Here is a 23,813-nt window from a genome sequence, read left to right as displayed (position 1 = left end):
CTGGAAGAAGTCCTTTTGAAAATTAGGCACGCACAATTGCACATACAATTTACTCCCACAGTTACTGTGACTGTGCATGCAAAAATCAGTACAGTATCCAAATAGCCAATTAAGCACTTTTGCATATGTTCATGGAATTACCCACTTAGCACATTCAGCAGTGACAACAGCAGACACACAGTTGCACACCTCTAATTTTGAACAGCAACCCTGTAGAAATGGAAGACTGCCCTCTCATTTTGAAAATTTGGCCAACCATGCTCTAGTCCCAGAAAATGCTCCAAATGGTTCAGAAACTATTGTGTAGCCTTCATCCCGTTGTCTGTGCACCAGTGATTCCCAGCCTAAGTTCCTTGTAAGTGATGCAGCCATACAACTGCCTAGTTACTGCCATGAAGGCACTCACCTAAGGCGGGGAGGAAGGCTTCCCTATCTTCAACGGAGCCCTGGCCCAGCCTTCAGCCTGCTATGGCTGTGGGGCAAAGGGATTGGTGGCCTGAACCCAGCACCTCCCCCTACAGCCTGAACCACAACTGTGCCCTGCGTGACTTGTTCCTAAAGTTCCCATGCCATGGTCCAGGCAGTCCAATCCTGGAACCCTCCTTCTGCATCTCTCCCCTAGCTCCAATCCAGCTAGGCTGGAACCCCCCCAGGGTAGGGCTGGGGAGCCTATCCCTCAGCCGCAGCTCCAGAGCTGGCATAGCTGGGAGAGCTGACTTCCCCCATCCCATCCTAGGTGCTGGTAGGAGAAGAGAGAGCTGGGGGGAGTCCTGTTTCCTAATAGTGACCCCCAAAGCATACTCCTTTACCTCAAACCCTAAACCTGGTCCTTGCCCCACCCTGTAGCCTGCATCCCCTACTGGAGCCCTCAACACTCACACCCCTGCATCCCACCCTTTGCCCTAGCCCTGAGCCTTCATCCCCAGCCCCAGCTGAGAACCCAGACCTGCACCCCGAGCCTTCACAGTCTTGCACCCCAACCCTCATATCCAATCCTGAGTCCTTCAACTCCAGCCCCAGAGCCTGTGCACCCAGCTCACACTCCTCAACCCACTGCCCAGCTCTGGGCCCTGTCTCACATTCAGAACCTCTTGGTGCCACCCCTGACCACATCAATTTTGTTATGTGTGCCAAAGAGAATGTGTGACACATCCTCTCTGTCCTGGTGCACATAACAAAATTCATTCTCCTCAGAGGTGGGAAAAATTAGAGGGAACACCGTTCCCAGTGTAGTAAGTTTGGTGCCATCACTAAGCCCTTAGGTAGACTGGCAAATGGATGCCCTCATATTTCTTTACCCTGTCCTTACACAGTTGCTGCCACCTCGCCTTCTTTCGTGTTGTTTCTCTTTATTTTTAACCTTTTTCCCCCCTGGGTATATTTCCTCTTTTCTTTCTTATCTTTTACATTTTCCCCTGTATGACTCTTCTTTTCCTCTGTGACTGTCAGTTATTTCCATGCCCAGCTGAGCTGAATGCTAAGGAGCAGAGCTCTGGTGGGTAAGCTGCTTTTGAGCCTGCTGCCTTGTACATATGGGTCACAGCAGCTAGATCATGGTTTCCCAAATGGGGAGGAAGTGTGAAGAAATTCTAGGGAGGGTGCGAGGCGACCCAGCCCCCCATTATTCCCTCCACCTGAAGAAAGATCTGGCCTTTGCTTCCAGCTCTCAGCCCCTGCCATTTTAAGTGGGTGACCCGGCTCAGCAGGTATAAAAATCAGGCAGCCAGCAAAGACCCATGTGGAGCTGGCTGTCTTCTGCAAGTGAGAGTGAGTGTAGGTTGTGGGGGAGGAGGAGTTAGATGTGGGGCTGGGGGTGCCTGGCTTTGTGGGAGGGCAGTGGAGGGGCTCAGGTAGCTGGCTTGCAGGTCTTGTGGGGCTTGGGCGACTGTCCAGCTTGTGGAACTTGTGGGGCTCAGGTGGCTGGCCCCAGCAGAGAAGGACTTGGGTGGCTGGCCCCAGCAGCATGGGGCTTGGGTGGCTCGGGTGGGTGGTTGGTGGGCGGGTGGCTGGTCCAGACAGCATAGGGCTTGGGCAGTCAGCAGACAGGTGGACAACTGGCCACGGCGGCTGGCGGGCAAGCGGGTAGCTGGCTCTGGCGGCGGGGGGCTCAGGCGGGTGGCTCTGGAGTGCAAGTCTCAGGTGGGTGGGAAGCTGGCACGGGCAGCTCTGGCAACCACAAGGGGCCAAGAAAAATTATTCGTGCTTATTTTTAATTTTAAAAAACATTTTTATGTCAAGCGTTCATGTTTATTTCAATTTACAAATTTTATTTTTTTGTTAAAGGGGGGTTGGATGATGGTAAAGAAGAGGCAGGGGGCATCAGGGTTTCTCAAAAATCAAAAGCGGGACATGATGTCGGAAATTTTGGGAACCACTGAGCTAGATACATTAGGGGCCTGAGTAGAAGCAGGGAGGAAAGATAAGTGGCATTCAGCAAGCCAAATCCCTCATTATCTGCAGATGTGTCAGCACATTCCCAGTGTTTGTGTGAGATGAGGGTGAAACCAATATCTGGGTTCTAGCGGCGTCTTTACCCTTCATGCTGACATATTCTTTCCTCTGCAACCATGCCTCTTCTGTCCTCGTCTAGTGTTTCGCCTGCTTTGAGAATGCTGCCTTGCATGCCATCAGGTTTCTCGAGCCATACAAGAGCAGGATCAAGCCTACTTCTATGATTTTGCACTCCATGGATTTCTACCATCTCTGGCCTGAACATGACAATTGTTTTCCAATGTACAGCCACACATTTCTCCAAGTATTGGGTTCTGTGGAAGCACCTCGCAGGATCGGACTCTCAAAGTGTAATGATGTGTGACCAGCAGACAAATACTCTGAATGTTAGAGCTCAGAATAACATCAAATGCAATTGTAGCTGCAATTTGCAATGCTGCACAAAAGTCAGTTAAATGACTGTGAACTGAAGCTTTTCTGATGCCTGTCTCATATTGTAATTTCTTAACATGTAGGTGTTTTTCCAGGCAGCGAGTACTCTATTTACACACTGTTTTGAACATGATTATTTTTTGTATTCTGGAAAATGCACTGAAGAGTCTGTATTTTAAACATTTCCTGGAAGAGGCTAGGACTTACAAGCCCTCCCAACAGAGAGTATCACTCTGCCAGAATGGGATACTTTAAACAATTGTTTTAATCAAACTAACTGACAGGATGAAATTCAGCATCATGAAGATATGTACATAAGACCATAGCTGTGTTCTTGAGATGGGCCATTCTCTAGTGTATTGTAATGCACTACATCCTTATATGGCAGAAATACCTAGCTTTCAGTGTCTTTGCTGTGACTCTACAGACATCTGCAGATTTACAGGGGTTATTAGGGATTACTAGGTCACTTAAATATGTTTAAAATATCTACATTCAAAAGTACAGTCCTTTCAAAACCACCACACCATCTTCTGGTTCTTGATGCTGATAGTGTTAAGGTAATGAATGAGAAACGATTCTCTGCCAGGTATGCTCTAATGCTAGTAGGGGAAATCCTTTTTGATTTCAGCAGTGATGGGATTAAGGCATGAAACACAATGTTTGATACTCTTTGCTACTGAATGCCCATTTTTCAAAGGGATCACAGTCAAGCCCCTAATTGCAGATGCATCATTTTTCAGAGCCATTTTTGCATACACAAATGTTAGAATTTATGTTTAGGTTAAACCTCTCCCATCTAGCACCCTCTGAATCTGACCATTGTTGAACAAGAGAATGTGCTGGACAATGGAAGGTCAATATGGTTTAACAGCATTACCAACACTTCCACTGCTTATTGAGCTCTTAGAAGACATTTAGGGATAAATTACAGCTAAATAATAGCACAGAACACTGAAAGCGAGGATTGGTGGTTGTAAACAAACTTTATGGGACCACAGGAAATTTGGCCACACCCATAATAAGTAGCCATCTGGCTAACTAAAATCATGCATGTTGCCAGATGAGAGAGTTGTAGATTAGAGAGATTCAACCTGTAGAACGCGAAAAGTTGACCTTGATTTGTGCATGCTGGTGGAGTTTTCTGCATGTAAATGTAGCAATTGTGTGCACAAAAACTGCTTGCCTGACTACAGAGAGTTGACTATGTACAAATAGAAGCCTTCTAACAATTTAGCTCAGAAAGGTCTACTGTATAAAAGAAGAATTATGGTAAATCCTGTTTTGGCATTGATTTCAATGGAAAAACTAAGGATGAAATTGTGGTTCCTTCTTAACAAAGGGCTACACAAGTGAAAAGTTGAAGTCTGACAAAAGAATGGTGAAACAATTTGTCTAACAACAGACTTCTGGTTTCGGTTACTTTAAAATCCAAAAATTGTCCATTGAATATAAAATTGTTTTGTAGCTATTCAAAACTCATCATGCTTTTAACAGCAATGATGATAGGCTAGGCCCAATTCCTTTGTGAAAGGAATATGAAGCAAAACAAGAATATAAGAGGCTTGATGACAGGATGCCACTACCTATGTCTTTTGTTTACATGTTGCTTGAATGGACAGGAAACAATTACAGCAGATCCACTTCCTATTCTGGTGCTAAAAAGAACTGGTTGATAACAGCAAACCAGTTTTCTGAAAAGGGGACACATTTGTCGTGTTTAGAAAAGAAACAGCCCTAGACAACCAGGTAACTATTTTTTGTAATAGGTGCCTTTGCCAATTTCTGTTATATCCATCTGAATAACAGTCTTTGGATGAAGCAGAACTTTTGAGATTGCTTTCACAGCCTCCCCTCCCCTTCTATAGCATCTCAAAGCCCTTTGCCTATAGTAACTAAGAAAATCCCACAACACACTCTTTGGTACAGTATGAATGTATGAATCACCACTATCACTGCGAGCTTGGAAAGCACTAGCCCTTTAAGGCTGCACAGCAATTCTACACAACTACTTGGAGCAGGGATTTTGGCTGGTTTTAACTTGCTAAAGTTGAATTTGGCAAGGAGACAATCTAACCCTGTTCTTCTGCATTTTAACTGGAAGGGGAAGTGAGGGGTGGAGAATCACCTTCAGACAGCAATGCTTCCAAAAAGAAAAATTGAAGCATTCCAGCATGCATTCTGAGGACTGATTTAACCTCTTCTTTACAGAGATTACACCATACATACGGGTTTTCTGAGCAACTAAGCACATTCACAGTAAAGCAATTCTGTGCGGTATCTAAGGAGTATAAGTCAATAATACGGTAGAAACACTAGTTTAGTTGTGGCAGCAGAAGGTCTGCTTTTAGAGATGTCTTCACCAGCCATTTCATTCAAATCCACAGTTGTAATTATTCTGGGTAAGTTCACTGGCATAGGTTGTTCCTGCCCTAACTTTGACTCTCTCCCTCCCCCGAGATTATACCCCTTCCTGGCACAGGGCTTCTGGAACACTTGAGTCCCATGGCAAATCTGACAAAAAGGGTTTGTGAGCAGAGCAGTTGGTAACTAGGCCTCCACACCTTTGTATGGAGATAGGAGAGGTCTTGACAGACAAGCTAGGACAACATGAAGGGGTATAATTTGGGGGGAGGCAGAGAGCCAAAGGTAGAGCAGGAAGAGCTTATGGGAACTGTGATAATATTTCATGTCTTCCTGCCTTCACAGGGGGAAAGTTGGTCCTATTCCAGCCTCTACCCTGGGGCAGCTGGAGTGGAAGGACTGTGTTGCCGTTCCTCCAGCTAGCTGCCTGCCATTCTTCCACACACATCTTCCTGGCACGTAACCTTCCCCCGACCCTCGACTTGAGGCAGGAGGGGTGGACTTCACTGTGCTTGAAAGTATCTTCTTTCACTTGACAGAGCTGCTAAACAATTGCCGCATTTTCTAATTGGATTCAAAGCCTCAAGCAGTTTGACAGGTGAACTTATTTTCAGAAGTATTGAGGGTCATTAAATATATATCTTAGCATCTTTTATATGGCTATTAGAATGAAACAGGAGATTTGTTCAGGCCCTAATGGGAGTTTGTTCTAACTAGAAAAATATATCAATGTTATTTGGTGAACAAGGTGTTTTTTTCTCCCTTTTCTGCACAAGAAGTGTTAGAGCTTGTGGGTTCTGCTTATAGTATTTCCTCTTTGTTTCTTGTAACTCTGTTCTTCAGTGCAAAGAGCTCACAGAACTGTTGCCACAGGCACACCTAACATATAGATACAGGAAAGATTTTTTTTTTCTTCCTTTAACAGCTAATGGGCAGGGGGCTGTGCAAGGTAGAAGGAGAGGTGTGCCAAGGATGGAAAAGATTAAAGCAAAACACCCTTGACTTGGACCATACTAGCCCCAGGCCAAGCCTTCACTTAGCTGTGTTGCTTTCCATCCCAACCCCTCAGTTTTTCCTCTCTACTTACGCCTTGATTCTGCAACTTGGATCCATACAGGCAGACCCTGTCAGGGAAGTCAATGGAGCTCTGCACTGGTGCACAAATTTGCTTGTATGGATAGACTGCAGAGTCGGGGCCTTCAACTCTAAATTCTTTGGGGGAGGGGACTTGTTGTCTTAATGTAAAGTGCCGAAAAAACTGTGAGTGTTATTGCTCCAGTTGTTCAGAGCCAGGAAGTACAAGATTTAAGTATGTGATTAAGTCTTATACTTGAGGTTAAAGATGTGTGTAAATGTGTGCATAAATAATAATAAAATCATATCCTAAATGTCTAAAAATGTAACCTGTCACTTCTAACAATTATTTAATACCATCAATGGAAGTACTAGATGATACCTGAATTATATAAAGATAGAAAAGCATCTTCTTGATAGCAGATAACAATGCTGGAGATACACATGAACCACAAAATTTGAATCACATCCATTATAATTATATAATTATAATTCAGAGTAGCTTAAGGTGGGAGGTAAAACAAGGAGAATTAGCTTGAAAATGAAAGAAAGAAAGAAAGTTTGAGAGACATATTTAGGACCTTTCCAAAACTCTTTGAAGTCAGTGGAAGGACTCTCAGGCTAAAGCTACCCTGTTGTTTCTATTTTGGGATACATTTGTGTCCTGAATTAGAAACCACATGGCCAAACACCATGCTTGAAACAGCAAAGCTATTTTGATCATGGTATTTCATTCCCGGGAACCCTCATTATATAAGGGTTAGCACGAAGTTCGAAATAAGCACTTATTTTGAACTCTGGTACAACAAGTTGTCTTGAAATAAATTATACAATTTGCACAATGCAAATTGTGTAACTTATTTCAAGTTAGGGATATAGTATAGCCCTAGCCTCAGTTACTTTGGTGGGCTTTGAATCAGGATCTTGAACCTGCACTCATTTGAAGCCTGAAGGCATTTTTCTGACTGAGGGATATCACTCCCTAGAAAATGCTTTGTTACAAAGCCAGGCCAGCAGAAGCGTCGTTTACACAGGACAGTAAGTTTGGGAGGCATTCTTAAAAGGCACAAGGATGAAATAGATGCAACACCAAAAGAAACAGAACAGAGGAAGAGCTCCTGTGAGGTTAGGGGGTGTGTAGTGGCAGGGGCAGGAATTGCTGGCTTAAATCATAGAAGATTAGAGTTGGAAGAGATCTCAAGCAGTCATCTGGTCCAACGTCATGCTCACCATGGGTCTGGGATTAACCTCAACTAAATCATTCTAGCTAGGGCAAGGTCTTTTCCAAACATAAAACTGTCATGCAATCTTTCATCCTGATTTGTTTTGCAGGGTCATGTAACCAGGGGCCATCTCTGTATTTTTATTCACCAGCAGAATTCAGAAGAAAGATTGGAGTGGCAAGAAAGTTGATAAGGAAATTAGTTTATATATCCTGCAGCTCAGTGCCATGAATAAATAAATAGCATTAGTAATGATTCATGCTAGTCTGCATCTTGAGGTTCTGGTGACATTAGAGGAAAAATAAAAGAGGATTCCAGCCCTGCTTTTGTGCTTTCTATACATTAGGCTGGTAGTGTGTTCGTGCATCGTGTCTCTCTGATCCCATCCTATCCCAAGCCCTCTGCAAAAGGGAAAGTCCGGGGTTCTCTTGCCTAAAGATTTCTGCACTGTATAGTCAGGGACAGCCAGACAGGGAGCCAGTTGCAAAGATTGCATTAGTACCAGACTCTCTCAGCTCACTTGTCTGTTTTTAAATCACCAGACCTCAGCCACCTCTTCCTCTCCTCTTACGTAGAAGGAAAAGGAGTGACATACTTTAAAAAAAAAACAAACACACCGTCTATCAAATAGTACACTTATGTGTGGTTTGCCCTCTTACAAATTTTCTTTGTATGAGGTTTTGGCAACCTCCCATCCAATTTTAACACATCTCAAGGAACACACTGGGAAGGTCACCAGCCAATATTTTTAGTCCTAGATCTCATTGCAGCTGATCACACTGGATAATCACAAAGAAGAACTAATAAAGCTATTAAGTGGAACATACCAATATGATCACGGGCACGAAGGGAAAGAGACACTTGTACGAAGTATAAGAAAAGAGAGGAAATGACAAATCCTTTCCAGTGCGAGTTCTTTTCCTTTCAGTTTACTTTCTGAGTTAGAAGGTAAAAGGCAAAAGAAACCACTTTGCGGATGTAATTAAGAAATGTAATGCCAACAAGGAGAATAGGTATCTCAGTGGAACAGCTGTCTTCCTGATGAGCCATTTCAATAACCACTCAGTGTGACCAGCATTAAACGATTACCACACAGGAACACTGCTGTTTTCAGTTTAAGTGACACTACAAGCAGGCAGCACTTTTTAAATTATATAAGGCCAATCAGTAACATGGGCTACAGAACTGGGAGTCAAGTTTGTTCTTGGCTCTGCTGCTGACCTGCTGTGTGACGTTTAATAAATTACATCACCTCAATTTCTTTTCCCACTCTTTGCCTGACTTGTCTATTGATTCTTTTAGAACTGGGACTGTCTCTTCTTATGTAGTTATACTGCATGTGCCTCAATGACAGCTGGGTTTCCAGGTACTACTGTAATATAAATAGATAATTTTGTATCATACACCCTCATACGTGGACAGCAGTGAAATCAATGAATGGAACAAGCTCTAATATCTTATGTCTACCTTTAGGCATGTACGCACAGTGAGGGTGTATGGAGGTGCATTTGCACATACCGCCCCCCCTTGTGGGCTGCCCTGCCCCTTCCCTTCGCCATCCCCACCCTGACCAGCCTGGCTGGGAATTACCTAGAGCGGGTGGCAGGTGCTCCGCTGGGCCTTCCTGGCCCCTGCTTCTCTCAGAAGGTAATTTCTATTAAACGTTTATTACTATATTATGGCTAGGTGGAGGGCAGGGTTGGCTGAAGAGGTAGGGGTAAGGGGAGTGGCAGGGCCGTCTGTGGGGGGAGGTGCACATCAACCCCCCGCCTGGAAAATCCTGCATACAGGCCTGACAGGGCTGTACTGCTGTAGCACCATAGAACAGATGTTTCCTACATTGATTGGGAGGGGATTTTCCGCTCATATAGTTAATCCCCTTCTTTGAGAGACAGTAGCTATGTCAATGGAATAATTCTTCCCTCACCTTAGCCGTGTCATCACCAGTGGTTAAGCTGGCCTAACTACAGCGCTCAGGGCACATTCTTCACAAATCTGAGTCCCGTAGCTAGGATGATGTAATTTTTAAATATAGATCAGGCCTAGCTATGAGTCTGCAGCAAGGAAAGGCATGTTTACAGTTTGGACGTATGCCACTTCTTTCCACAAGCTGTATTAGCAGCAACTGAGATTAACATGCACTTAAGTATCTTGCATAATTTATAGCATTTTTGTTGTTTTAACCAGTCGTATGAGCTGCTCCCTGAACTTTACCTTTTGTAATCTCAAGTGTAACCTATTACCCTGTGTCCTGTTGCTCTTGTACATTCCATAGCCTCATAAGCATAAACATTAGTAGTCCTTGTTTAATACAGCCAAGAGGTCCTGGCTGTAAAGGCTGTGGTGTTATTTTGATGGACTAAGTTGGCTCCGAAATGCAAAGAGGTCATCACAGCTTTCCTACTGTGCAACATTATGTGCTTCAGCATGGTTCAGGGTTCTAATTACAAGGCTTTGGCCTGCTTAGTCCCCTGGCTAATGCCCAAGAAAGTTCATGGCAAAGCTGAGAAATGTATTAAGATACACAAGGATAAAAGAAACAAAAAAAAAATTCAGTTTCAACATACTTTTGAATGGTTATGCAGAGCCATCAACACTTACCAAAATCCCTTTCTGAGAGGGAGGATATTGATTAGTTAGAGTCCCTTCTTTTGTGAAACAGTCCTGCTTAGTGGGGAAGAAAGGTTTAGTTCTGTTAAATTATGAGTTGACCATTGTGAATGGTCATTACTCTTCCTGCTTTTGACCCTGGCTTGAGTCTCAGTCGAATGCTCCAGAACACACTTTCAACATATTTTTGGAGATAGACTAAAAAGCCATTAATTCTGCTTCTGTCAGGTCAGGCAGCTCCTTTCCCCTCCTGACTGCACAGCATTATCTGAACTTGGGGAGCACGGTGGTGGGTCAGTGCAGAAGGAGCTAGGGATGTGAGGAGCTGGAGCTACTGGGAGCCTGGGGGGAGATTGGCATTGTTAGGAGCTGGGTTGTGTGGCCACCTGGAAAGTGGAACCACTTCATGTGGAGCAGAAACCAGGCAGAGACAGAGGGGAGGAAAGCATAGGATGGGCTCTGTGCCAGGCAGGATTGTAGCTGGCCAGCGTAGCACCTGGAGCCAGAGTCAGATGTCAGGAATTGGAATCATGGGTCAATATGTGGTCAGGAACCAAGGGCCAAAGTAAGCAGCCTGCAATCAGAAGTAGAGGACATAGTCAAATCATAAACCAGCCTTTGGGGCCAGGAAGTAGAGGCAAGGTCAGTAACTCGGGATCAGAAGCAATACAAGAACATAGGATCCATAGTAGCAGCCACCAGCCAAGGTTCCACCTCTGTGCATTTATAAGCTTCTTGCAGTCTTCTTGGGCTTAAATAGTGTACCTGGGCCTATCAAGAATTGCCTATCATTTGGGCCATCTGGGGTGTGGAACACCCTGCAGTGCCTGCAGTTTTCAAGGCTCCTCACCTGCCCAGGGTTTTCACTGATCTAAAGTTATTTGGCAATTTTGTTATTTTGAGTTTGAGTGGAAACAATGGAAAAGTGACTCAATTAAACAAGACCATAAGAAGTATACACTCATCCCTAGTTTAACGAGTACTTTACTAACGAGGACTCACTAAAACAAGTGGCACATATACTAACCTTTGTTCACTAAATGAGTGAACATCCCCCGTTTATATGAGCTAGCCACCGGGTCCCTGGCCAGGGGTGGGGAGACCTGCAGCTGGAGCGGAGCCAGCCATGGGGTCCCTGGCTGGGGGGTGGGGAGACCTGCAGCCCCGTGGCTGGAGCCTTCTCTCTCCCTTCCCTCAGACATGCAGCTGTCTGACAGCCCTGAAGCTGGGGGAAGGGAGGGAGAAGGCTCTTAGCCTTGCTCACTCTGGTGCGCTGGTGGGAACATGAAACTGACCAGCCATGAGCTGATCAGCTTCCCAGTCCTGCAGGCCATGGGGAGACTGGAACCAGCCTACCCCTGGTTACTGGATCCTGCCACTCTGGGAGCCAGGAAACTGACCAGCCATGGTGGTTCCTGGCTCCACTCCCCTTGCAGGAAAATTCGAGTTATGCAGGAGTTGTGGGAACAACACCTGGGTAACTCAGGGGTTTATCTGTATTAGATTCCACCCCCTGCCGCCTAGTCTGCAGACCTCACCCTCGGCCAGGTTTTAACCCCCCCCGCCCTCTGGTACAAAACTACCCCCAGCCTTAGAGCCCCTCAGCAACCCCAAACTGTCCTCAGCCTTGTAACCCTACACTGCTCCCAGGTTTACACCCCGCAGAAGCCCCAGACTGCCCCTGCTTTACACCCCCCCCAGCAGCCCCAAACTGCCCCCAGCCTTAGACTCTCCTTGCAGCCCCAAACTGCCCTAGGCTTACACACCCCCAGCAGCCCCAAACTTCCCCTGTTCTTAGACCACCCCTGCATCCCTAAAAGTTCCCAGCCTCAGACACTCCTCCTCCCCCTGCAACCTCTTCACCGGGGCTGCTAGGCTGGGTGGCTCCCCCAGCCCTCCTGCTCCCAGCAGGTAACAGTCGATAAAACCAATTAACTCAAGTGTTAAGGTTTCAGCGCCTAGGCATAAGGTAATTGCGGTCCCTAGTGATAGAGATAGCTGCCATCTCTAGTAGCTATTGCTGTTGCTAGATATCTGTCTGAGGCAGCAGTGTTAAGAAACTGCAAATGGCTTCTTTAACAGCCACATGCAGCTGGGAACTGCCCAGCTGGCAACCTTTAACCATGTTTGGGTCCCAACCCATAGGCTGGGAATTCCTGCTCTACATACATACACTACATCTTATTTCTGGTGCCAAACTATTCAAATACCTCAGAGAAGTACTTGAACTCAACTGGTTTATGTCAAGTTACAAGCACTTGGAATGAACTGGAGACTTCTATGTGTATTTTAATGGGAATTTAGTGTCACTCGTATGAGTTTTCGCCTACAAGCAGAAATTTGGGAACCAATTGTACTTGTATAGCGAGGGATGAGTGTATCTATATCAGAAGGCACAAGTCCTTCAATGGTGGATGAGGCATTCCCTCCCATCTCCCAGGCAGCTGTGTGTGCAGGAGGGCATTAGTGGTTACCAACAAACAAGTCTATGATTTCTTGACAATCACAGATCTTGCTGGCTTGCTTGGCACTTTTCATTCAGCCTAAGTGGAAGAAGCAATTAAGCTCCTTTATCGGGTAAGAGCTGAAACAACAAAAACCATCACCCAAGGCACTGGATAACTGAGCAAGAACTAACTTAAAGAAGAGAAAAGATTTCTCTTCAGACTGATTGCAAATGCAGGGGCACTAATTGGTTGTGGTGAGAGTCTGTGCATGCCAAAAGGAGCAGGCAAGCAGAACCAGAAAGCCAGGAGAAAACCTAAGAAGTACTGATCGGCCAAGACAGGGCTCTTTGGTGTAAATGGACTGGATGGAAAACAGGGTTTGGCTTTCTGAACCAAGAACCTACCTCTGGTTTGCATTTAGGAGAACAAGACTTCATGTGCATTCTTTGTAACCACGAGGTGTCGCACCAAAGAAAAATCTCACACCAGTCTTCATTTTCTTCCCTTATTGGAAACAAACTGGCAATGATTAAGATCAAATTGTACAATGAGTTCTACTATTCTGGGAACATGCTATTACATACAACAGTTATTTCTTGACTCGTTCTTTTATTCCTGGCCCCATTCCCTCTTGGGCTTATTCAGTGGAATGCCTCTGTAGCCAGTGAGGGGGGAAGATAAGCATATGATGGAGAAGTATTTAACACACAACCATCTTCCCCTCCATCACTTCCCCTCCATTTCTGTTTATGGAGTTAGGGACCTTCTGTTCCCCTCCACTGACTGGATGTCTAGAGAGATATATGCTTTTGGTGAGAAAGTTCCAGAAAAGAAAAGGGCTGACTAGCTCAAAGAGAACTTCATCCAAGTAAGTAAAAATAAAAAGGAAACTGCTTATTAGGAAAGGAAGATTTTAGGTTTCCAGAGCTGGACTGAGTTTACATATCTGTAATAGTTGGCTTTGTTTTCTGAGACTTTCAACACTCATGTATCGGAGGGGTAGCCGTGTTAGTCTGGATCTGTAACAGCAATGAAGGGTCCTGTGGCACCTTATAGACTAACAAAACTTTTCTGTTAAGTCTATAAGGTGCCACAGGACCCTTCATTGCTGTAACACTCATGTAGTAGTCTTTTCCCAATTACCTGGAAAAAAAAACTGCTCTTCGTATGCACTGGGTTCCACTAACCACACAAGCATGTTTCAAAACTCTTGGAAATTTGCCAGAAAATATTATGAAACATGCACAAAAATACAAAGAAGACAAACAAATGTAGACCAAGAGTTTTAATGTGTACAAATGCAGCCCAAACAAATAGTTGTGCTAGCAGGTGGTATTCCAAATCTCAATGAGTGCTAAATTATTGCAACTATTTGAAGTTGCAGTTTGGTTGATTGTCAATTTTCACAATACATTTCATTAACACAGCTGATTAGTTATTCCTGTTTCTTAGCACCAAAGAGTTAACACAAGCCTTCTCACCCAGCGTACAAAGTCAAACAGCTGGATGATCAAGGCTTGTTGGTTCTCAAGTGTAGTGTATAAAAACTAAACTTTAACTTTTTCTGAGAGGCTCATAAGGCTATCTGGCTACTGATGTGTTCTCCTAAATATATTGCTGTAATGCTTTTCCTAAGATGACTTCTTGAGCTCATTTCAAGGCATGATTTCTGCTGTGCAGAAGACATTTCAAAAAAGAATTTTCAGTGTAAGTTTTTCATCTTGAATCTAGCATGAATTTTGTTACTGCCTGAGCTTGGAAGGAAAGGGTTTTCACCAAGGCTATATTTACACTCTGCCCTTACCTTGAAATAAGATATACAATTTGTGCTATGCAAATTGCTTATCCTATTTTGAGTCAATTTTGAAATACTGAGTAATTTCGAGGCACCTTTACTCCTCCTGCAATGAGGGGTGGAGGGATGCCAAAATAGCATGCCCAGTATCCCGAAATAGCTCTGCAGTGTAAACATAGCCTTGTAGTACTGCCTTGTATAAGGCACTTTAGTGAACAGAGATCTGGTATATTTAAGCTACAGACTGACTTCAGGAAAACAAAAGAAGAAATTTAGAACCTGTAAATGTAACACTGTTACATAGTTATATACAGGCCCCAGGACAGAACAATCAGTGGGCCCCAGTCACCCCAGAACTTGCACAAGGCATATCAAAAGCATCTTTGAAGAGACACTTCCCCAGAGGGGGTTGGGCTGGGGAAAGAAGGGGAAGCCTGACTGTAGCTGGCTTGGGACTCCTCTGTCCGGGAGATGGGAGTTGGGTGTGCACTCAGGGTTTCTCCTGGCTCCATCTGTGGGGGATGATGAAGCTGGAAGGAGGGCAGAGCTCCAAGGTGGGGCTCCACTTACCACCCAGGCACCCATGCCTGTGTTCCACTCAGGTGATTTAAAAGGGTCTGGCAGGGTTCCCAGCAGTTGCTCCCATGCCCGTGGCTGGGCCCCCCAGGTCATTTTAAATCACTGGGGCCCCTGGGCAATTGTCCCCCATTACGACTGCCCTTGGTCAGCAGGCCTGGGTATATAATACGACTACACACAGGTTATGCCTGAAAACAGAAAATACTGCATGGAATTGGGAATCTGTCACCCACACGTTACACATTAGAGCAAATGTTTTTGCTAACACAGAGCCAGAGAAGCCACTGATGAACCTACAGAGTCTTGAGATGCGGGGCCCAGACAGTGAACTAAATTAAAATTTTATTCATCTAACAGGAAATTCAAAAGAGGACAACTGCATTTCCACCCAGAAGTTAGCACTGTAAGGACTTTTTCCAGTTCTTCATGTAAATACACCCACTAAAGGCAGTGTGGTTTATAGGCTGAGACAAGTCCTACTTGTGTATCTTAACTGACAAACAGATGCTTTAAATTCTGCTAAATACTCAGTATTATTGAAATATTAGGTCTTTAGCTGGGGTCTGGGTGGCTAAGATAACTGAATGGCAGTGGGATAACAAGCTTTTAAGCCTAAGTCACTCATTGACATCCAGCTCAGGCCACTGGTCACTTGTAGTTTTTAACCATCTGATGACTGTTTGGTGACCTCTGTGAACCCATTTGTTAATTTCAATTCAGTTTTCAGGGGACAATTGTATGCATAGGTACTATTGCCACCCTTGTTTCTGGCAGCGTCAGAAGAACAGAATATGAAAACGTAACCTTATGAAGCTCTTACCTCAGAGATTCTCCATCCAGTCTGTATCAGGTGTGGAACACATGCTGGGCAATTTGAGATGGAGATAGAAAACTACATTGTCCAGCATTATTCATCTTGCACCTTTTATGAATGAAAACAATATGCCTCTGCCCTATATTGGAGATGGCAAATACACACTATGATGGCAAGGCATGTCAGATCAGGGTTTCCAGGATGCAGTGGAGAAAAAAAGCAGAAATTTAATTTGGTGTTTGATTTTGATTTAGCGAATGGAAGTCTGGTTGTGAAGACGGTGGAAGGACTAGGAGATAGAACTATTTTCTGGGAACATGGCTGGCGCAGCTTCTTCTTGTGTGGCAACAATCATGGCATATTGACTTTATTCTTTTCTTTTTCTCCATAATCTATTGTAGTTGCTACATGATAGGTTAAGTGTTTGACATTATCTGCATAAAATCTTCTGCTTTTACAAATCCAGCAGTGCATGTATCTTGCATATGCTTCATACACAATTACGGTATCTATTAGCAGAGATGCTGACTTTCTAATTTCTTTGGGAATGCTCACACCCTGCTCTGCCAAATGCTAAAACCCTGCTCTGCCATAGGATCTGCCCCACCACTCAACTCTTTCTCCAGGCCCCATCCCAGCCCTCCCTCTTCCCACCCTGTTCTGCCCCCGAAGTGTACCCCGCCTTTGCTGTGCCTCTTGCTACCTCTGCTCCTCCTCTCCAGCGCCTCCTACATGTCACATGATCACCAGCAGGCAAATGGGTGGCAATGAAGGTGAGGGGGGGAGCTGTTTGGTAGGGACACTTCTGGGTGCTGAGCCCCCACTGTTTTTTTGACCTGTGGGTGCTCCAGCTTCAGAACACTCATGGGCTACATCTACACTTAGTAAAAACTTTGAAATGGCCATGCTAATGGTCAGATTGAATACTAATCAGGCACTGAAATGCATATTTAGCAGCTCATTAGCAGGCCGGTGGCTGTGGCACTTCGAAATTGCCACGTTTCACTGCCACGTGGCTCGTCTACACCGGGGTCCTTGTCGAAAGGACCCCACCAACTTCGAAATCCCCTTGTGCCTAAGAGCTCTTAGGCATAAGGGGACTGTGATGTTGGTGGGGTTCTTTCGAAAAGGACCCCAGTGTAGACAAGTCACATGGCAGTGAAATGCAGCAATTTCCAAGTGCTGCAGCTGCCGGCATGGTAATGAGGCGCTGAATATGCATTTCAGTGCCTCGTTAATATTCTTTGATCTGGCTATTAGCATAAGTGTAGACACGGCCCATGGAGTCAGTGTCTATGTGGCAGGAGGTTGGTAAGGAATCTCAGGCCCATCCATTTCAATGGATTCCAGCTCAGGGCCCTCAAACTAGACAAGAAGAATGAGGGTTTGCCAACTCTGACAGCTGGCTCCTTCCCCTGGCCCTCTGCAGCTCTCCAGCCAGTTGGTCTGTATCTGGGGTGTTGTCCCTGGCCGGCTTCCTAGCAATCTGCTGACACGAACTCCTTCCTCAAACATGCTTACTCCGCTAGTAGCCACCCCACCCATCTGCTTCCGAGCCCTTTAATGCCTCCAGCTGAGAGGCTGCCAATCAGCAGAAGCTAGCAGTGTCTATATTAACCCTCTCGTTGCCAGGTGGGGCACACACACACTTTAACAGTATCTTTTGCCAAAAAGATTTTGTCCAAAAATTTCTGACTGGCTTTAATGTTTCTTTCTGTTGTAGGCAATGAGACTGAGGAACTTGGAATTATCTCAGGATAATGGGGGAAGAGGTGCTGGAATCCTCCATAGTTGTTTCTTCCAACAATTCAGAGAAGATGCAACAGTAAGTCTTGACTCGTGTGTGCACAGTCTCTCTTTGACACTGATTATTACAAACCATGAATCAGGAGTACTATCGGGAAAGGTCTGGGTTATGCTTTGCAATAATTATAATAGATCAACAATGCACAACAAAGAATTGCACAATAACCACAACTCTGGTTGGAAAAAAGGAACTAAAGTAAAATCTGCTTTAGTAGCAAAAAATCTGATCGTATACTAGATGGAAGCTGAGCCGTGGTACAATTTGTTCTACGCATTATGTTTCTTTAGGGGCCAGTAAAATTTCTGAGTGGAAATTTGCATGCAGATATCCACTATAAGCCCGCCTGGTGCAGTAGGACATAGATATGCATCTCCCAAGGAAGTTGCATGAGATTCTCCTGAGGAAGTTGGATGGCCAGCTCTTTTAACAGATGTCTTGGAATCTGCAAGCTTTAAAGGCTATATTCCATTCCCAGCCTTGCAAGACTTCACGAAAGGTTTCTTGGAAACTCAGTTCAGCCTATTTCTTTTTTTGAGAACTATTTCCTGTGTTGATTGTTTTATGTGTTATGCTTGCAAGAAGCACATGGGATCTTTTTCAGGGGAAAAGGCAATAAGCCACATTTATTGAGAACATAATACAGATATCAGCGCACACACGCACACACACACACACACACACACACACACACAGAGTCCCATCAAGGTTGCTGTAGTTCCCAGTCTTTGGCTTGGATCACTCAAATGGCCAGTGAGATTGGACCCAAATGGGGAAGCCAGGTTCTGTCAGTCACAATTCCAATGCTCAGAGGCTGTTGTCTGGCAGGAGAAACCCAAACTACCATGCAAGACACCACATCTTTTATAGAAATCGCTTCTCATGCAAATCTGTGGATTTGGCTGCATTATGTTGTAACCAGTCACTTTGCAACATACATTTATTTGGAGATTGTTTTCATTGTTGTTTAACGTCATTCTCTTGATGACACTTCTGGGTGTTGTCCCACCCTGGTTTTGATGGATATGTTATCTTCAGCTGTTGGCGGTTCTTTCTTCTAATTTCAGGGTTGTCAGTCTGCTCTCATCATGCTGGGAGTGCTTACGTGACCTTCCAATGCCTCTGAGGTACAGGCTCCCCTCTTTTGGTACATCTGAGCCTAAAAAATGACCTTTCAACGTATATAGTTAACACACACATTCCTCATGCATACCAAAACACTGTCACTACAAAGTACAGAACTATATTGTAATTAGAAATCAGAGTTCTGCAACATCCATCACTTACATCAACAATCCCTATAACGTGTGGTAACCATATTCAGGGTACATCTATACTTACTGGAAGACCATCTTGGTCAGGGTTGATCTTCTGGGGTTCAATTATGTGAAATCGAACTATCAGGGCTCAACAGTCAACCCTGGTATGCCTCATTCTTTTGAGGAGTAAAGGAGGTTGATGGGAGAGTTTCTCCCATTGATTTCCCTTGTGAGGACAGGATGATATGTCAATCCTGGATAGGTCGATTCCAGCTGTGCAACTGTTGTAGCTGGATATCTAGGATTGACTTTTAGGTCTAGTGTAGACCTGGCCTCAGTCACTAGGCCTGGCCTCAGACTGTTCTGATCTGTTCCTGCCTTGACAGCAATAACAGACAGAGGTAGCCTATCTGATGTATCCTTAGCAATGACACTAAGGCCATTCCTTTCTGTAAGTCAGACAGGATGTCTGGCAGGGTACCCTGAGGCACATTACATTGCATAAGGCTTACTATTATATCCTTGTAGAAACACTGGACTATTACATTTTACCTAACTGGCTACATACAGGTGGAAAACATTTATCGTCTTCACATGGCAGCATTAAAAAGAATTCTTAACCGTGGAATGGAACTGGCTGTTGTAAATTGTTCACACCTAGGACAGTGTCTCTTAACCACTTCTGGTTTGTGACCCCCAATTTGAAGTAAAATATGTTCAGGATCCTCTTATATTTACTAAAAAAGTAGAAGTCAAGAATATATAACAACAATAATCCCTATATGAGTGTTTTGAGTGGTTGGCAAGAGAATACTTGAGCTTTAAGAATAAAGGTGTCCAGGCCATGGAGAAACAAGATTCTCTTTGCTTTAGATTGTATTAAAATGTTCAATAGCTTACAATCTTTTTTATTGTCTTTTGGGACCTAATATGGGACATCTTGACTCATTGGTTGAGAAACACCAGTCCAGGAAGTCAGTGAGGTCTTACTTTCCATGGTAAATGTATGGTATCATCTTCCTTCTTGGTTTAACCACGTGTCTCATATGAAATTAAGTGGATAGGACCTAGCCCATCTACTTCACAAAAGGACCTGTGCACTTGCCTTACCTCTGCAAATGAGGATTTATCTGGTCTTGGAGAATCCCTGGGTGGAATAGAGATGTAAACCACTCGCTCTCCATCTCTCTGGTGGAAGGCCATATATGCCCAGGAGGTGCTGGCATTGGTGGAATGTACCAGTGGTTTGTGATTGTCAAGTAATGCAATGACCTGTTAGGGCCGTTAGTTGCTGGTATACTAGAGGAGTCTTTAAGTCATTCTGATTTATATTGGGATATTTCCCCTCCTGCTGTGCTTGAGGTGTTTGTGCCAAGGACAGTCTGGCCAGATAGGAGAATTAAGCCCTAGGATTCAGAGAGGGTAATCTTAAATGAACTTCTACACTGGGATAGCACCACTTGAGTACTTCCAATAAACAGTGCTCTCATCTGCAAAAGAGAGAAACATGTCTGGGAGAAAATGACCCCGAGGACTGTAATAAAGGAAGACATAGCTTGCTATGCCCCTGTGGTATGTAATTCCTCATGTGTGCTGAAAAAGAGCTACACTGAAGATGGAAAAAGAAGCCACCATGAATGAAGACCTACATGGAGAACTATGGAAGAACACTCAGGTCCATATGCAAGAAGGTGCAGGCACCCTTCCCACAGTGGGCCACTCTGCCCCTTCTCTGCTCCCTCTCACACTGACCATGGCCCCCTCACCTTCCATGGTACTATCACTGTCTTCCTCAACATCCCAGTCAGTCCTGAAGTCCACTGCCCTGGCTGAACCACTCCTTCTGTGAATAGAGCAAACAGACTCAAACAGTCTTCAAATTCACTGCCCAAAATGTGTTAGTCATTGAGTGGCTGTTTGGGGAACAGGGAGTGAGGGAGGCTGCAGGGAAGTGATCCCCTGTGGCTGCCACTGCCATCTACCACCATCTACAGTGGTGTGGGATTTCTGGGGCAGAGGCCAGGTGGTGGATGGCAGTGGCAGCCACAAGAGATTGCCTCTCCACAGCTTCCCTCACCTCCTTGCACTCACTGTGGGCTGCTTCGCTACCTCCTCTGGGCCTGCTGACCCCTGCTGGGCAGTTGGGAAGCTGCCCAGAGGCCTGCAAAGAAGTGGGGCTCAGCAGGCCAGGAGGCCAAAGTACAGTGCTTTGTGTGCTGGAGAGAGTGGGAAGGATGTGATCCCCTGTGCTGCTGCTGCCATCCACTGCCCGGCCCCTGCCCCAGGTAATCTTTCCCCTCCTGGGCCAAACAAAGAGGAAGGGGGGAATCTTTGAGACAGAGAAGAGCAAAGATACCATGCCAGAGCCATTGCATCTTTCAGCACTAAGGAAGAAGGAAAATCGCTATAGCACTATGTTTAGCCTTAAGGAATACAGACAAAGTACAAAGGGATATTAGTCTATAGTTCCTCAAGCTCCCAGCTTCGTGGGCTATTCAGTCATCTGTGATGGGGTGTGCCCACTCTTGTCCTTGAGGGATTAATGTAGGCCAGATGGCTCAATATGGCTATGTCTACATGAGGGGAAGACTTCAAAATGGCCATGCTCCTGGCCAAATGGGAGAATATTAATGAGGCGCTGATAGGAATCAGGGGATTTTGATTTTCCTTTCGAGAAGGACCTCCTGTGTAAATGAGCCACGCGTGAGCAAAACATGGCACTTTCGAAGTGCTGCAGCCAGCAGCATGCTAATGAGGTGATGAATATTCATTTCAGTGCCTCATTAGTATTCTCCCATTTGGCCATTAGCATTTCAAAGATTTCTCCTAGTGTAGATGTAGCCTTAATGTATTAGGCTGACAGGAAAGTCCTAATCCAAGCAGGTTCACCTGGGCAGGAACAGACAGGGCTTCTATAAAGCCCAGGAATGGGTAGTAGACAGAAGGCTGGAGTCACTCTTTTTGAAATGAGGAGGAATCTGGCTAGAAAAGAGGAGAGTGTGAGCCTTGGATAGGCAAGGTAGGAAGTAGTCCATAGGAGAGTCAGAAAGGTTTGTGTATAGACAAATGTCAGTTGCTAGAGACAGGGCCTTGGACTGGAACCCAGAGCAGAGGGTGGATCTGGGTTCCCAAAACAGACACTCGATGAGTAACACAATTTGGGCAGTGCATTTCAAGACTGATTCTGTTTGCACTAATCACAGAAGGAGTGGTTCTGCCAGGGCAGTGGACTTAAGGACTACCAGGGATGGTGAGGAACACGGTTAGAGTACCATGGACAGAGAGGACTATGTTGCCTTGGCTGGAAGACGAAGCCACAAACAAAAGGTGTGGCAGCCCCTAAAGAGCAAGAGAGGGGCCACAGAGCAAGAGACTGAGATGACAGACTAAGGAACCCCATGGGAAGAGGGTGTTGGGGTGGCAGAACTAATCCGTAGACATAGCCATAGGGAGGTGCTCCTGCAGTGAATACAATCCCTGTGACACTGTCTTTAAATGGGGTTCAATAGCAGTTGCAGAAAAATCAGGTTGAACAACAGTTTGGGTCCAGTCTGTCGATTGGTGGAACCATATTCTAAATTGGCTTTGCTGAAACCTAATTTCAGCCACACAGAAATATGCTCTTACAACACATTTCTGCAGCCACAGAAGAGATAAACCTAGTGAAATTCTAGGCAATCTAACTTATCTTTTTGGGCATTATAGTATGTTCATTTGTTTGTCTTCTTTAGGCTGATGGTAAGCCCAAAGTCCTTGCATGCTTTGGAGAACTGATCCAGCAGTTTTTCAAGCTGGTCTTCTGTGTGAGACACTACAGCAGCATCGTCTGCGAACAGCATGTGTCTGATGAGGACTTCTTGCACCTTAGACTTAGCTTTCAGCCTTGCAAGGTTAAACAGTTTCCCATCAGATCTTGTGTGCAGCAAGATACCCTCTGTTGAAGATCCAAAGGCATGCTTCTAGAGGAGTGCGAAGAAGATCCCGAACAATGTCGGAGCAAGCACGCATCCTTGTTTGACGCTGCTCCTGATTCTGAAAGCATCCGATAATGTGCCATCATATTGGCCATCAGCCTAAACAAGACAAACGTACTCGGTCAGGATGTTGCTGAATCCCCATCAATCAGCATTGACAACTATACGTTAGAGGTCGTCCACAAGTTCGTTTACCTCGGGTCCACCATCACTGACACCCTGTCATTGGACACTGAGCTAAATAGGAGGATCGGAAAAGTGGCCATAACTCTGTCCAGACTCAGGAAGAGAGTGTGGAATAACAACAAGCTGTACACTGACACCAAAATGCAAATCTACAGAGCCTGCATCCTCAGCACCCTCCTTTATGGCAGTGAGACTTGGACCCTGTATGCCCGCCGGGAAAAGAGGCTGAACGTCTTCCACTTGCGCTGCCTCAGGCGCATCCTTGGAATATCATGGAAGGACAGAGTGACCAACACCGCCGTCCTTCAGCAAGCTGGAATCCAACCATGCACACCCTTCTCAGGCAGTGTCGGCTCTGCTGGCTTGGCCATGTCCACAGGATGAATTATGGAAGGATTCCAAAAGACATCCTGTATGGTGAGCTAGCCTCTGGCAAAAGACCTCCCAGACGCCCCCAGTTGCGCTACAAAGATGTCTGCAAGAGAGACCTCAGAGAGGTAGACATCGAGCTGGACAACTGGGAAGAACTAGCAGACGACCGCAGCAGATGGAGGCAGGGGTTACACAAGGGCCTTCAGAAGGGCGAGATGAAGATCAGACAGCTAGCAGAGGAGAAGCAAGCGCACAGAAAGCACAATAAGGACTTGCTAGACACCCACTACATCTGCAAGAGATGCAGCAAGGACTGTCACTCTCGTGTGGGTCTTCATAGTCACAATAGATGCTGTAAATGAAGTCCTCAGTTGAAACTTTAAAAGGCGCGATCCACAGTCTGTGCAGACTGAAGGATGCCTACTACTA

At 45.2% G+C, this 23,813-nt stretch overlaps 1 long non-coding RNA gene across 1 annotated transcript; it reads left to right on the top strand.

The window, feature by feature from the left end:
• The first annotated feature begins 13,374 nt into the window (after positions 1–13,374).
• Positions 13,375–23,017, top strand: LOC142013195 (uncharacterized). Its single transcript, XR_012645580.1, has 3 exons — positions 13,375–13,469; positions 17,513–17,614; positions 22,584–23,017. It is a non-coding gene; the product is annotated as an uncharacterized LOC142013195 (long non-coding RNA).
• The last annotated feature ends 796 nt before the right edge of the window (positions 23,018–23,813 follow it).

The sequence above is a fragment of the Carettochelys insculpta genome, chromosome 5 (genome assembly GCF_033958435.1).
Source record: "Carettochelys insculpta isolate YL-2023 chromosome 5, ASM3395843v1, whole genome shotgun sequence".
NCBI classification, from domain to species: Eukaryota; Metazoa; Chordata; order Testudines; family Carettochelyidae; genus Carettochelys; species Carettochelys insculpta.
This window is presented reverse-complemented; position numbering and strand designations above follow the sequence as displayed.